Source organism: Oryzias melastigma, linkage group LG23 (assembly GCF_002922805.2).
Source record: "Oryzias melastigma strain HK-1 linkage group LG23, ASM292280v2, whole genome shotgun sequence".
NCBI lineage: Eukaryota > Metazoa > Chordata > Actinopteri > Beloniformes > Adrianichthyidae > Oryzias > Oryzias melastigma.
The window spans coordinates 15,043,552-15,053,579 of NC_050534.1; the positions used below are offsets into that span (position 1 = coordinate 15,043,552).

Consider the following 10,028-nt stretch of genomic DNA (forward strand, 5'->3'; position numbering starts at 1 on the left):
ACAATAAATGTAAATATATATATATATATATATATAGCTAATTTAATTGGGTCTTTAAATTAGAAGTGAAAGTTATGTTCACTTAAAATATTAAGATTTTTACCATCATATTATTAACACACTTATATTTTTTCTACATTTATTTGGCATAAAATGACCATGAAAATTTAAGCTAAGTACCTACCTTTCTTGTGATTTAAGCTAGCAGCTAGCACAACAAAATCCCAACAATTAGGCTGCATGGTGCCTTTTTCCAGCTCCTTCTTTAGTTTGGAAACTTCCAGAAAGCCACATTTTACTTACAATCACATTCTCTATTGTGATTTGAAGCATTAAGACAGAAAAATCTAGAACAAAGTTTTAGCTTGCTCTGCTCTGGCTCTGCCTCTTCCACCAGATGTTCTTCATCAAATCATCAATGAAACGATGTCCTCTACACGGCTTTTACAAACCTTAAAGCACATTTTTCACTTCAGAAAATGTTCAAAGTAATGTATAAATACACGTGAACCCATCACAAAATGTGCTAAATTTAAACAGAACTGTCAAAAACAATTGTTGACGTGTGATTTAGGAAATTCCCCATAGCAACCAGTGGTCGTTAAGTATAGACTGCTGCTGTTTCATTTTTCTTTCCTTTCTTTTTTTTTTTCGTTTTCAAGGCCACAGCATCAAAGCAGGAAGCGCTCGTGAGCAAACGCGCGTGCCTCCAGTCAGGCGTCACGAGCCCGCAGCGTGCGCACGCGGGCACGTGCCTGCATGCAAACGCTGCGGGAGAAGTTGCACGCGGCAGCGCTTGTCACTTGATCTTGAACATGGCGGCAGATAGAAGAAGCTAAAGCGATTAAACCGGGGTCAGGGCTCTGCGTCACGGAAAGGTGGCTGGCCTGGATATGTGAACGGATTAGAAAAAGATGTGCATGAATGAGCACAGATATATACCAATGCTGACATCATGAAATTCTGTCAAAGGGTTTAAGCTCCCATTTTAGGATTTTTACCGCCAAAATTTCTTCTTTAAAACAACACTTTACGATATGGATTTGGTGTTTAGTGTTCTTTTACATTTCTATAGTAAGCCAATGAAAAGCTTGTTTTTAATCATGAGATTTTACTCGTGATGGAGGACGTAAATAAAGAAAATTAAACTAAAAGTAGCATTTTGAGTAGGGCTGGGTTGAAAAAATCGATTAATCAATTTAAGCCTAATAGATCAATAATCAATTCATAAAAGATATAAATCAATTTAGCATACAAAGCTAAAGTCCGCTAGCTTAATGCTAACGTTTACTACAATTTCCCATAGGACGGCTAATGCTAATGTTCGGTCGACCCAAAAATACATTGCTGACAAAATAAACATCTTTATATACTCACAGGCATGAATTTTCCAATCTCTTTTAAGGAAATATTTTTTAAATTAACTATTTGCGGCCTAAAACATGTTTTTTTCCATTGGACTGTTGTCTTCTTCTTGAATAAGGTGTACTTCTATAGCGCGGTCGCCACCTAGTGGCCAAACTGAAATGCCCTCCAGAAAAAGCAGAACTGTTCACAATGTTAATGATCTGAACATCTTTGTTGGAACTTTTCCTTTAGAAATTCCATGTAACACTGTATGCTATTAATAATCTAATTATTCCACTCATACATTCCACAATATCTGAACTGTATTAATTAATAAAAAAAATATTCAAACTATATAGTAGGTTTTTTATGTATTTCTAAACAATTGTGTATAAATGTGTAAACTTAAAATTTAATTGACTTAAAGCATTGAAAAAAATCGGAATCGAATCGATTCAGGCTCATGTGAATCGAATTGTTTCTGGAAATTATAACCGATACCCAGCCCTAATTTTGAGTATTTCTGTTGTAAATCAGGAGTAGACGGAAAAATTAATGTTTGAAAAACCTCGTAGTTGTTACATATAAGCTACTTTAGCAAGCTACTAGCTTTGCTCCATTTTGATGCATGGTTTGTACACAATTAGATCCATGTACGTCTTTGTTTTCCTTGTCTGAGCTGGCATCTGGCTCTAAACTGTATGGATGGCTAGCACCAATATTGTTGCACTGGTAATGTTAGATTGGTGGTGTAAGGGGCTGTAAGCTAGCAGGAGATGACGGGAAATAGGGATGGGATTACTCCACTTCAACAGTCCTGGCTAGAACTCTGAGGCAAATTTCTAATGAACTACAAATCGTTCTTATAGGCCAATAATGATGTCTATGTATATCTGGAGAACTCACATTTGAGAGAGGTCCACAGATCTATAATTTTATACATAGGAACATGAGTTGAGCATGCTCTAAAGAGGGTCCACTGAATCAATATGATATTGATATGATAATATGATATTGGAAAATACCATTTGAATTGAGGCACAATAGGTTTATTTTACTATAATGTAAAAAGAATCAAGTGTCACAGTGGACAAAACACGTGATGGCAACTAAAAAGGGAGGGAGGAAACACTGACTTTTGGAAAAACGTATGACCATACAGTGTGATATAGCGTTTAGTTTGAATAATTTTCATGTAGAAAAACAAAAGTGGGCTGAACTCTATGAAACTAAAATGTGAATGGATTTGCCATTAACTCTTGTTTACTTGTTTGTTTGTACACATATTCACTTGATTATCTTGCAAGAAATTCAGAGAATCTGGAAAACTTCACCTGCACTGTTCAGTACCAGGTTTTTATCTCTGAGTCACACTGGTTGAAGTTTTGGCTAAAGATGGATCGCTTCTGAGTCAGTGAATCAAATCAAATAGCATCATTCAAAATGAACCAATATCCACTATGAATCATGTCCTCAACCACAAATTATGATAGGAATTGAATCATTGTAAGATTCGTTAAAGGTCTAACTCGGGGCTCTATGTTGACTAACAAGTTGGAGGAAGGGTATAGAAGCCCATGATCAATCCACTATTAAAATATAAAAATAGTGTTGAGTTTTTGTTTGGCAAAAAGTAAAGGAGCAACTTTCCATAGTGAGACAAGGTTTGTCAGCCCTATCAGGAAGACAATGGAGAGTAACACAAAATCAGTCATAAAGTTGAAAACTGGGAAAAAATTTTGATTTTGAATAGAGTTTTTCTGTGTCTTTAAAAAAGCCTTCAATGCCTCATGTAAAGTGAGCGATACAGTACAGAAGAGTCTGGACCAGTCAAGTATTTTGAGCATTTCCGGTATAGAATTGACTCATTAAGTTGGACCAAATCATACCATTTTTGGACCTCTGTTGGTTGTAGGTCCACAGAAAAAAGGAACCAAGAGAACGTCTCCCCCTCTGGTCACTGGTCTTCACAGTACTGAATTCACTACACCCCAGTGTACACTCCCCAGATATCACCCACACTTAAGCACTGCACAGAGCCTCACTCAGTGCGAAGTATTGTTTATGCCACCCTGCCTGCATTACCGAGCATTTACATTTGAACCTGATCTTCTGTTTCTGACCGTGCTTATTCTCTGATTGCCTTTTTCCACAATATTTTTTTCTGTAGTGGAAGTTATTCAAGATATCGACAGATTCTCCCGAGCCTGCTTTCAAGTGGGTGTGGACTTCCAACAAGCTCACTCCTAATTGGTGAGAGTGGTTCCCATAGAAACAGACCGACTCTGGCCAGTAACTGGCTGCTGACGTTGTCTAGGTACAACATGGCGGCATTCGTTTCACAAAAAAATAGCAACTGAATAGACTCAACTCGGTCCAGTTCTCTTAAACAACCTCTACTACCTTTGACTTGCACATAAAAATGCCTGTTCGATGCGTACGTTTTATCTATATCCTACCTACTGGTAGTTGTAAATAACTAAAGCTTTTATTAGCTATGACTACTATATATTTTTTTGTTAATCCAATACCACCCACTTTAGAATGATTATAAAATTGGCTTAATTTGTCCTTATCCATCCTAAAGCTACATTCACAAAGGGGGCACGCATTCAAGAATGCGCCAAATGTGTGTTCTTAAATGTGAGTGTAACCCATTTTTCTTCTTTTTCTTTGTCTACTCTTTCTCTTACTAGTGCATGTCCACCACCTACAGCTGAAAGAGGCATGGTGTGAACTGCTTAACTGATGCAAATCTCGTAAATCTTGCTCCAGGCCTTTTCTTTCATGGCTCTATACCGATATATTCAAGATACTTTATTAGAAAGACTTGGGGTCATATAATTCTGGTTGGACACAAACTGCAATAATTAATTTTTACTCCATGATCAAATATCAAAGGGTTTACCACTTCCATGATATAAAAAGGATGCCATTCATACATCAATTCCAAATCCAAATTCTTGAGTGGTCATTTTGTACATAGGGCTCGACTACTGTCATAGAAACTTACGTAGCGCCACATGGACGGAAGATGCATTTACATAGACTTTTCATTGAAAGTGGTTCCATAAATGCAGGACGGTGTGTCCACTTTCAATGAAAATCTATGTAAACTTGCATTTTGGGCTTTTCACTTTTGCATTCACGTATTTATGTGTTTTTAAGTCTGTTTCCAGGCCCTACATACAAAACGGGTGGCCACTGAACATAGCTTTCAAAGTTAAACCAGTTGAATTTGAATATAAAGGGGCACTTTAGCATGTTCCCTGGGTAAAGGACAGAAAAAAACTCTAGTGTTCAGCAGTCAAAAGTCTTCAGTTCAAATAAATGCTGCATTACTTTTGGACAGAGAGGTTTAAGAGTTTGGAGGAAGAAAATGCACAGAATGAATTCAAGGTCCAGTGTTAAGTTTCAGGTAGTAGTGATTTATGGGAACATGTAATCTCTAGGTGTATTTTTACAGGTTCAAGGGCAGAGCAGACTTCTAGCAGAAAATTTGAGAGCAATTCTTTCTTTAATGCTGACCAGCTTAAACATTGTTTTTCAAAGTTCCCATTTCTGGCTCAAGAACCTTGGAGTCTGATGACTGATCAGCAAACTATCCAGATCCAAACTCCATCAGAAAAATGCTGAATATGAATAAATCTAGACTCAATCACACCTCCCCAGACCCAGGCTGAAAAAAATCACTTTATCTGATTTTCAAAGAATTTATTTGCAATTTATGGTGAAAAATAAGCATTCAGTCACCTACAAACAAACAAGATTTCTGTAACTTCTCTGTCCTCTACTTGTTACCTGTATTAATAGCACCTGTTTGAACTAGTTATCTATATAAAAGACACCTGTCCACAACTTCAAATAGTCACACTCTAAACTCCACCAAAGGCCTGACCAGGACGACTGATCCGTGTAAAGGACAGAATGAATGGGGCCATGTATGGTCAGATTTTCAGACTTCAATCAGCAACGTGGCTGGGTCTTTCAGCAGGACAATGACCCCAAACACACTGACCGGGTAACGAAGGAGTGGCTTCGCAAGAAGCATTTCAAGGTCCTGGAGTGGCCTAACCAGTCTCTAGATCTAATACAAAATCTTTACAGGGAGTTGAAAGTCTGTATAGTCCAGTGACAGCCCAAAAACATCACTGCTCTAGAGGAGATCTGGATGGAGGAATGGACCAAAATACCAGCAAGAGTTTGTGAGAACTTACAGAAAACGTTTGACTGCTGTCATTACCAACGAAGGGTATATAATAAAGTATTTAATTGAACTTTTGTCTTTGACCAAATACTTATATTCCACCGTCATTTACAAATAAATTATTTAAAATTCAGAAAATTTGATTTTATTGGGTTTTTTTCTTCTCGTTTTGTCTCTCATAGTTGAAGTATGATGAAAATTAGAGGCCCCTCTCATATTTTTAAGTGGGAAAACTTGCATAATTGGTGACTGACTAAATAATTTTTATGCCCCACTGTAATCATATCACTTTTTTTTAAAAACTTTCTTTGATCTTTTTATTTTCCTTTCACTGCTCCCTTCAGAGGGTTACCATAGCAAATGATCCATTTCTTTCCTGATCTTCACTATTCCCAAAGAGAAGCTCATCATCTTCCTCTGCTACCTTCAGCTCTGCATCCTGTCTCTAAACCAGGAGTCTACAACCTTCAACACTTGAACACATATCTGGGTGGATTTCTTACCAACAACAACCCAGTAGGAGCCACAAAGTCTGACTTCCTCCTTTGGAAAAATAAAATTTGAATTTATGTTAATGCTACTATTATGATAGATATAAATAAACAGATTTTTATAGAGCTTTTTTATTGCTTCCTTTCAAAATAAAAGACATCCTATCCCACTTAGAACCATCTCAATGCAGCAAATTTAGTTGTAGCATCACTAGTAATTATTAAAATAATAATAAAAATAAACTATACACAGGTTATTTATTTATTTTTGTCATTGTTGGTGCATCTAAATGAGAAATTTGTAAAGATCAACTAAAATTAAATCAAAACTAATTATTAGGGCTTTTTTGGACTATTAGGCGTGCTTAAAATCCATGAATTTTCTTCAATAATAGACCTATTATTTGATGTGTTGACCTCAAATTTTTTTTTCTGTGCTATCAAAGTGTTCGACTTTGGTAAACTATAAAGTTTCACCGCTTGATGGATTGTCGGAGCATTTCAGCTACAGTAGTCAGAAGCCTGGCGAAGCGATTTGTACCGTCCTTCAACCGTTTGTGAATAAGTTGAAAGACGTCTGACTTATATGACTTTTGTTTCACTTAATGCCCCATATAGTCAGAAAATATGTTGACCTCGAATCTAAACTGTATACTCTCCTAATCTGTTTACCCATTCACATCCACCTCTGACTCTTTAGTCCTCATCCATGCTTCCTCTTCCTTCATCCTTGCATAGCTCTTCTTCATCACTCCATTTTCTTGTTACCATTTAAAGTTGTCGGATGTTTGCAGTCAGAAAAAAAATCTAAACAAGATGATCCCTCAACATGGCGTCTGCAACATTACCATCTGTTGCAGATCCCTTCACAGATTCCCCATTCATCGTTCTGGACTAAACCTTTCAAGGCAAGCTCATTCAAGGCGTCTTTGTAAAAATGTATTATCTAATTCCCAGCATGGATGCATTCGTCAAAATGTATTAATCCAGCAAACAACATTAAACAAGAAAGAAATGGCTTTCCAAATCAATATTATTCCAAAAATAGTTAGATGGGGATAATCATGAACACATCCAATCACATCAAACAAACAGCAATGCTATTAGGGTCTGTGATTTACTGTCCATCAGCCAATTTGATCAAATATTATTTTTGGATGGCAGATTTGGTTACAATGAGTGTTTTAAAATGATTTAAATCAATTGAAAGTGAGCATTTTTTTATGTAAATATCGACTCCAATCATCTTTTTATCTATTTTAAAAGTGTTCCCAATTATCTCTTAATTATAATTATGCAAGTTTTTACTTAAAAAAAAAAAAACTGTCATGTTTTAGGACGCAGCAGCAAGAGTTCACCGGAAATTCACCTCTGTTTATGGAAGCGTTTGTGACTCATAATTCAAAATAAAAGTAAATCCTGGAAATGCTTTTCCATTTTCACAATGTAACTGCATTACTTGTCTCTTACAGAAAATGAAAAAGCAATCCTCGAATCTTTATTTCCATTTTCAACGTCAACACCGCTCATTCTGTGACATAAATAAAATGATAAAGAAAGTTCTCTTGTAAATTCGTACAAAATTCAATTAGAATGATCAAATTAGAAAATTAAAATTCATGAACAGAAATGCTTTTTCATTTTCAAAATGTAATTGTATTAGTTGCATCTCAAATAAAATGAAAAAGCTTCTTCATTTGATTTGATTCATGAACTTATAGTCAAATTATCACATTTAAAAATTAAAATTAACGAACAGAAATGCTTTTTCATTTTCACAATGTAATTGAAAAAGCTTTTTCATTTGATTTACTTTTTGAAAATGAAATGTTAAACACCATTTTCTTTATCAATTCAATTAAGATACAGAAGGAGCAGTGCTGAAGAAGAAGAAAAAATCATTCAGAGAATTGCTTTTTCATTTGATTTAAGAGTCAAGTAATGCAGTTACATTGTGAAAATGAAAAAGCATTTCCAGTATTGATCTTTATTTTGAATTATGAGTCACAAACGTTTCCATATATGACTGACACAAAGTAAGCCTTCCCTCATTTCCCATCATCCCTTTGTACTTTCTCCTGCTGCTTACAACCCCTCACACTCCTAGTCTAACATTACAAGTGCAACAAAACTGGCGAGCAAAATTGGAGCTATAGACTTGTACAATTCTGATTCTAAACAAAGATGGACATGGATCTATTTATCTACAAGAGGACATGAAAAATGAGCAGAGAATGGAGCTTATGGCTTGGCTTTTTCTAACCAGATTTTTTTCATGTGCTTCTGATTCACAACAATATGAATAAATAAAGACTCAGAAATACAATAATCTTAATTTTCTTTATATATGTCCTCCGTCATGAGAAAAATGACACAAGAACACCAAAAAACACTTTTTTTAAACTGGAGTGGGTCTTTAAATAATGGGAAATTTTAAAGGGAAACATCTTTAAATGCAATCTGAGTTATTAATGTGTTGTGATTGTTTTGGTTTGTTTTTTCATATTTTAGGGATTTTTATTCCCTCTGTAACAGGTTTATTTTGCCAATATTGCACCGCTATCTTCATTTAAACATATTATCCTTTAGCCATACTGTTTGTTTTTCCCCTTTAATTCATGAACCTATTGTTAAATTTATTGTTTTTGAAAAAAATTAGGGCAATTTATTAAATCTGGTGATTAAAAATGTGTTAAACTCACCAACAAATTCCATCCTTCATCATATATTTTTAATAACATTAAACCAAATATATGTAGTGTTCTGGCAAAACCACAGAAATCCAACAAAAGCCCAAAATACATCAAGACATGTTGATATTTCAGGCTTTCTGTGCGTAAAGCTCGAGTCCAGTCAGCCACTAAAGGGGAAACCGGTGAGTAAGCGCCGTGCGCGTGTGCGCACATGTGGATGGGAGGGTCATATAATGAATCGAAAGAAAGAAATAGTGACCAAAAACAGCCACCAACTATACCCCTTACCCCAGCCCCCTTCCTCCAGCCTGGGGTTTGAATTAATGTGTTTCTATTTTTGGCTCTCCCGTGTTTCCAGGGGAAACCTAATGACGCAATGACGTCAATGCAGGTCACCAGCAAAAAGCAGACTGGAGGAATTGAGTGGCTTCCATTAGAGGTTTTGCAGCATTTTCCAGAGAGGAGAGAGAGGAGGACAAAATGGATTAAGATGGAGAAATGCACAGAAGTTAAAAAAAAATAATTATTATTGTGATTACAATAAATCAAAGGGCGAAATTAATAGAATGCGACTGACGTCTGGAGAGGATGGAGGGAGGGTGGAGGAGCGGTGGTTGGGGGGACCCTAGTGCTGCATATGAATGGGTGCCGCTCAAATTCCCAGGGATTATTGGAGGGAAAAAAGGAAGGAAAAGATGCGCGCTTCCTTGGATCGGAGAAGAACGGGTGAGCCATTTTCTGTTTTATCATTTTTTTGTGCTTAATTTGAAAAATAAGTCCAATAATAATAAAGAAGCTTCCGCGGTGTTTTCGTGCTATTCAGAAATGCATCCCCGAGTTTGGCGGTGGAGCGTGAGTGGCCACTGATGAGTGATCACGGTTCGGGTAAAGGGGTGGGGGTGCATTATTCCTCAGTAAAAGTGTTGACTTTCAGCGAGTTGATTGCATTTTTTTGTTTGTTTGTTTAATGATCACCCGCATCTGTGGACGTGCGCCGTCCACAGCGCACGCTGCTCCGACGCAACAACAACCCCGCATCCATCCATGTCTTTGGAGAGATTTGCACCATGCATGCCCCGAGGAGGCACATTTGTACAACTGCAAGTCTGAGGTGTGGCGATAATCGGTGCAACAATTGCCACCTAATTGTATCGTCAGTCATCTTTTTTTTAATGCAAATGTTTGGTGGTTGCAATACTTCTTTTAGGATTTAATATAAAAAATGAAGCTGCCCTCTTTGCAGGTTTCACTGCGTTATGGCAACAAGTGCCAATTCACGCGCGATCAGAA

At 36.6% G+C, this 10,028-nt stretch overlaps 1 long non-coding RNA gene across 4 annotated transcripts in view; it reads right to left on the reverse strand.

The window, feature by feature from the left end:
- The window catches only part of LOC112158751, a 354,072-nt gene extending 352,965 nt beyond the window's left edge, over nucleotides 1–1,107 (reverse strand). The window contains exon 1 of one of the 4 annotated variants that reach the window (XR_004947099.1): nucleotides 185–1,107. This is a non-coding gene — a long non-coding RNA (uncharacterized LOC112158751). The remainder of the gene's footprint in view (nucleotides 1–184) is intronic. The other 3 variants (XR_004947100.1, XR_002921355.2, XR_004947102.1) reach the window with 3 other exon arrangements.
- Nucleotides 1,108–10,028: the final 8,921 nt, after the last annotated feature.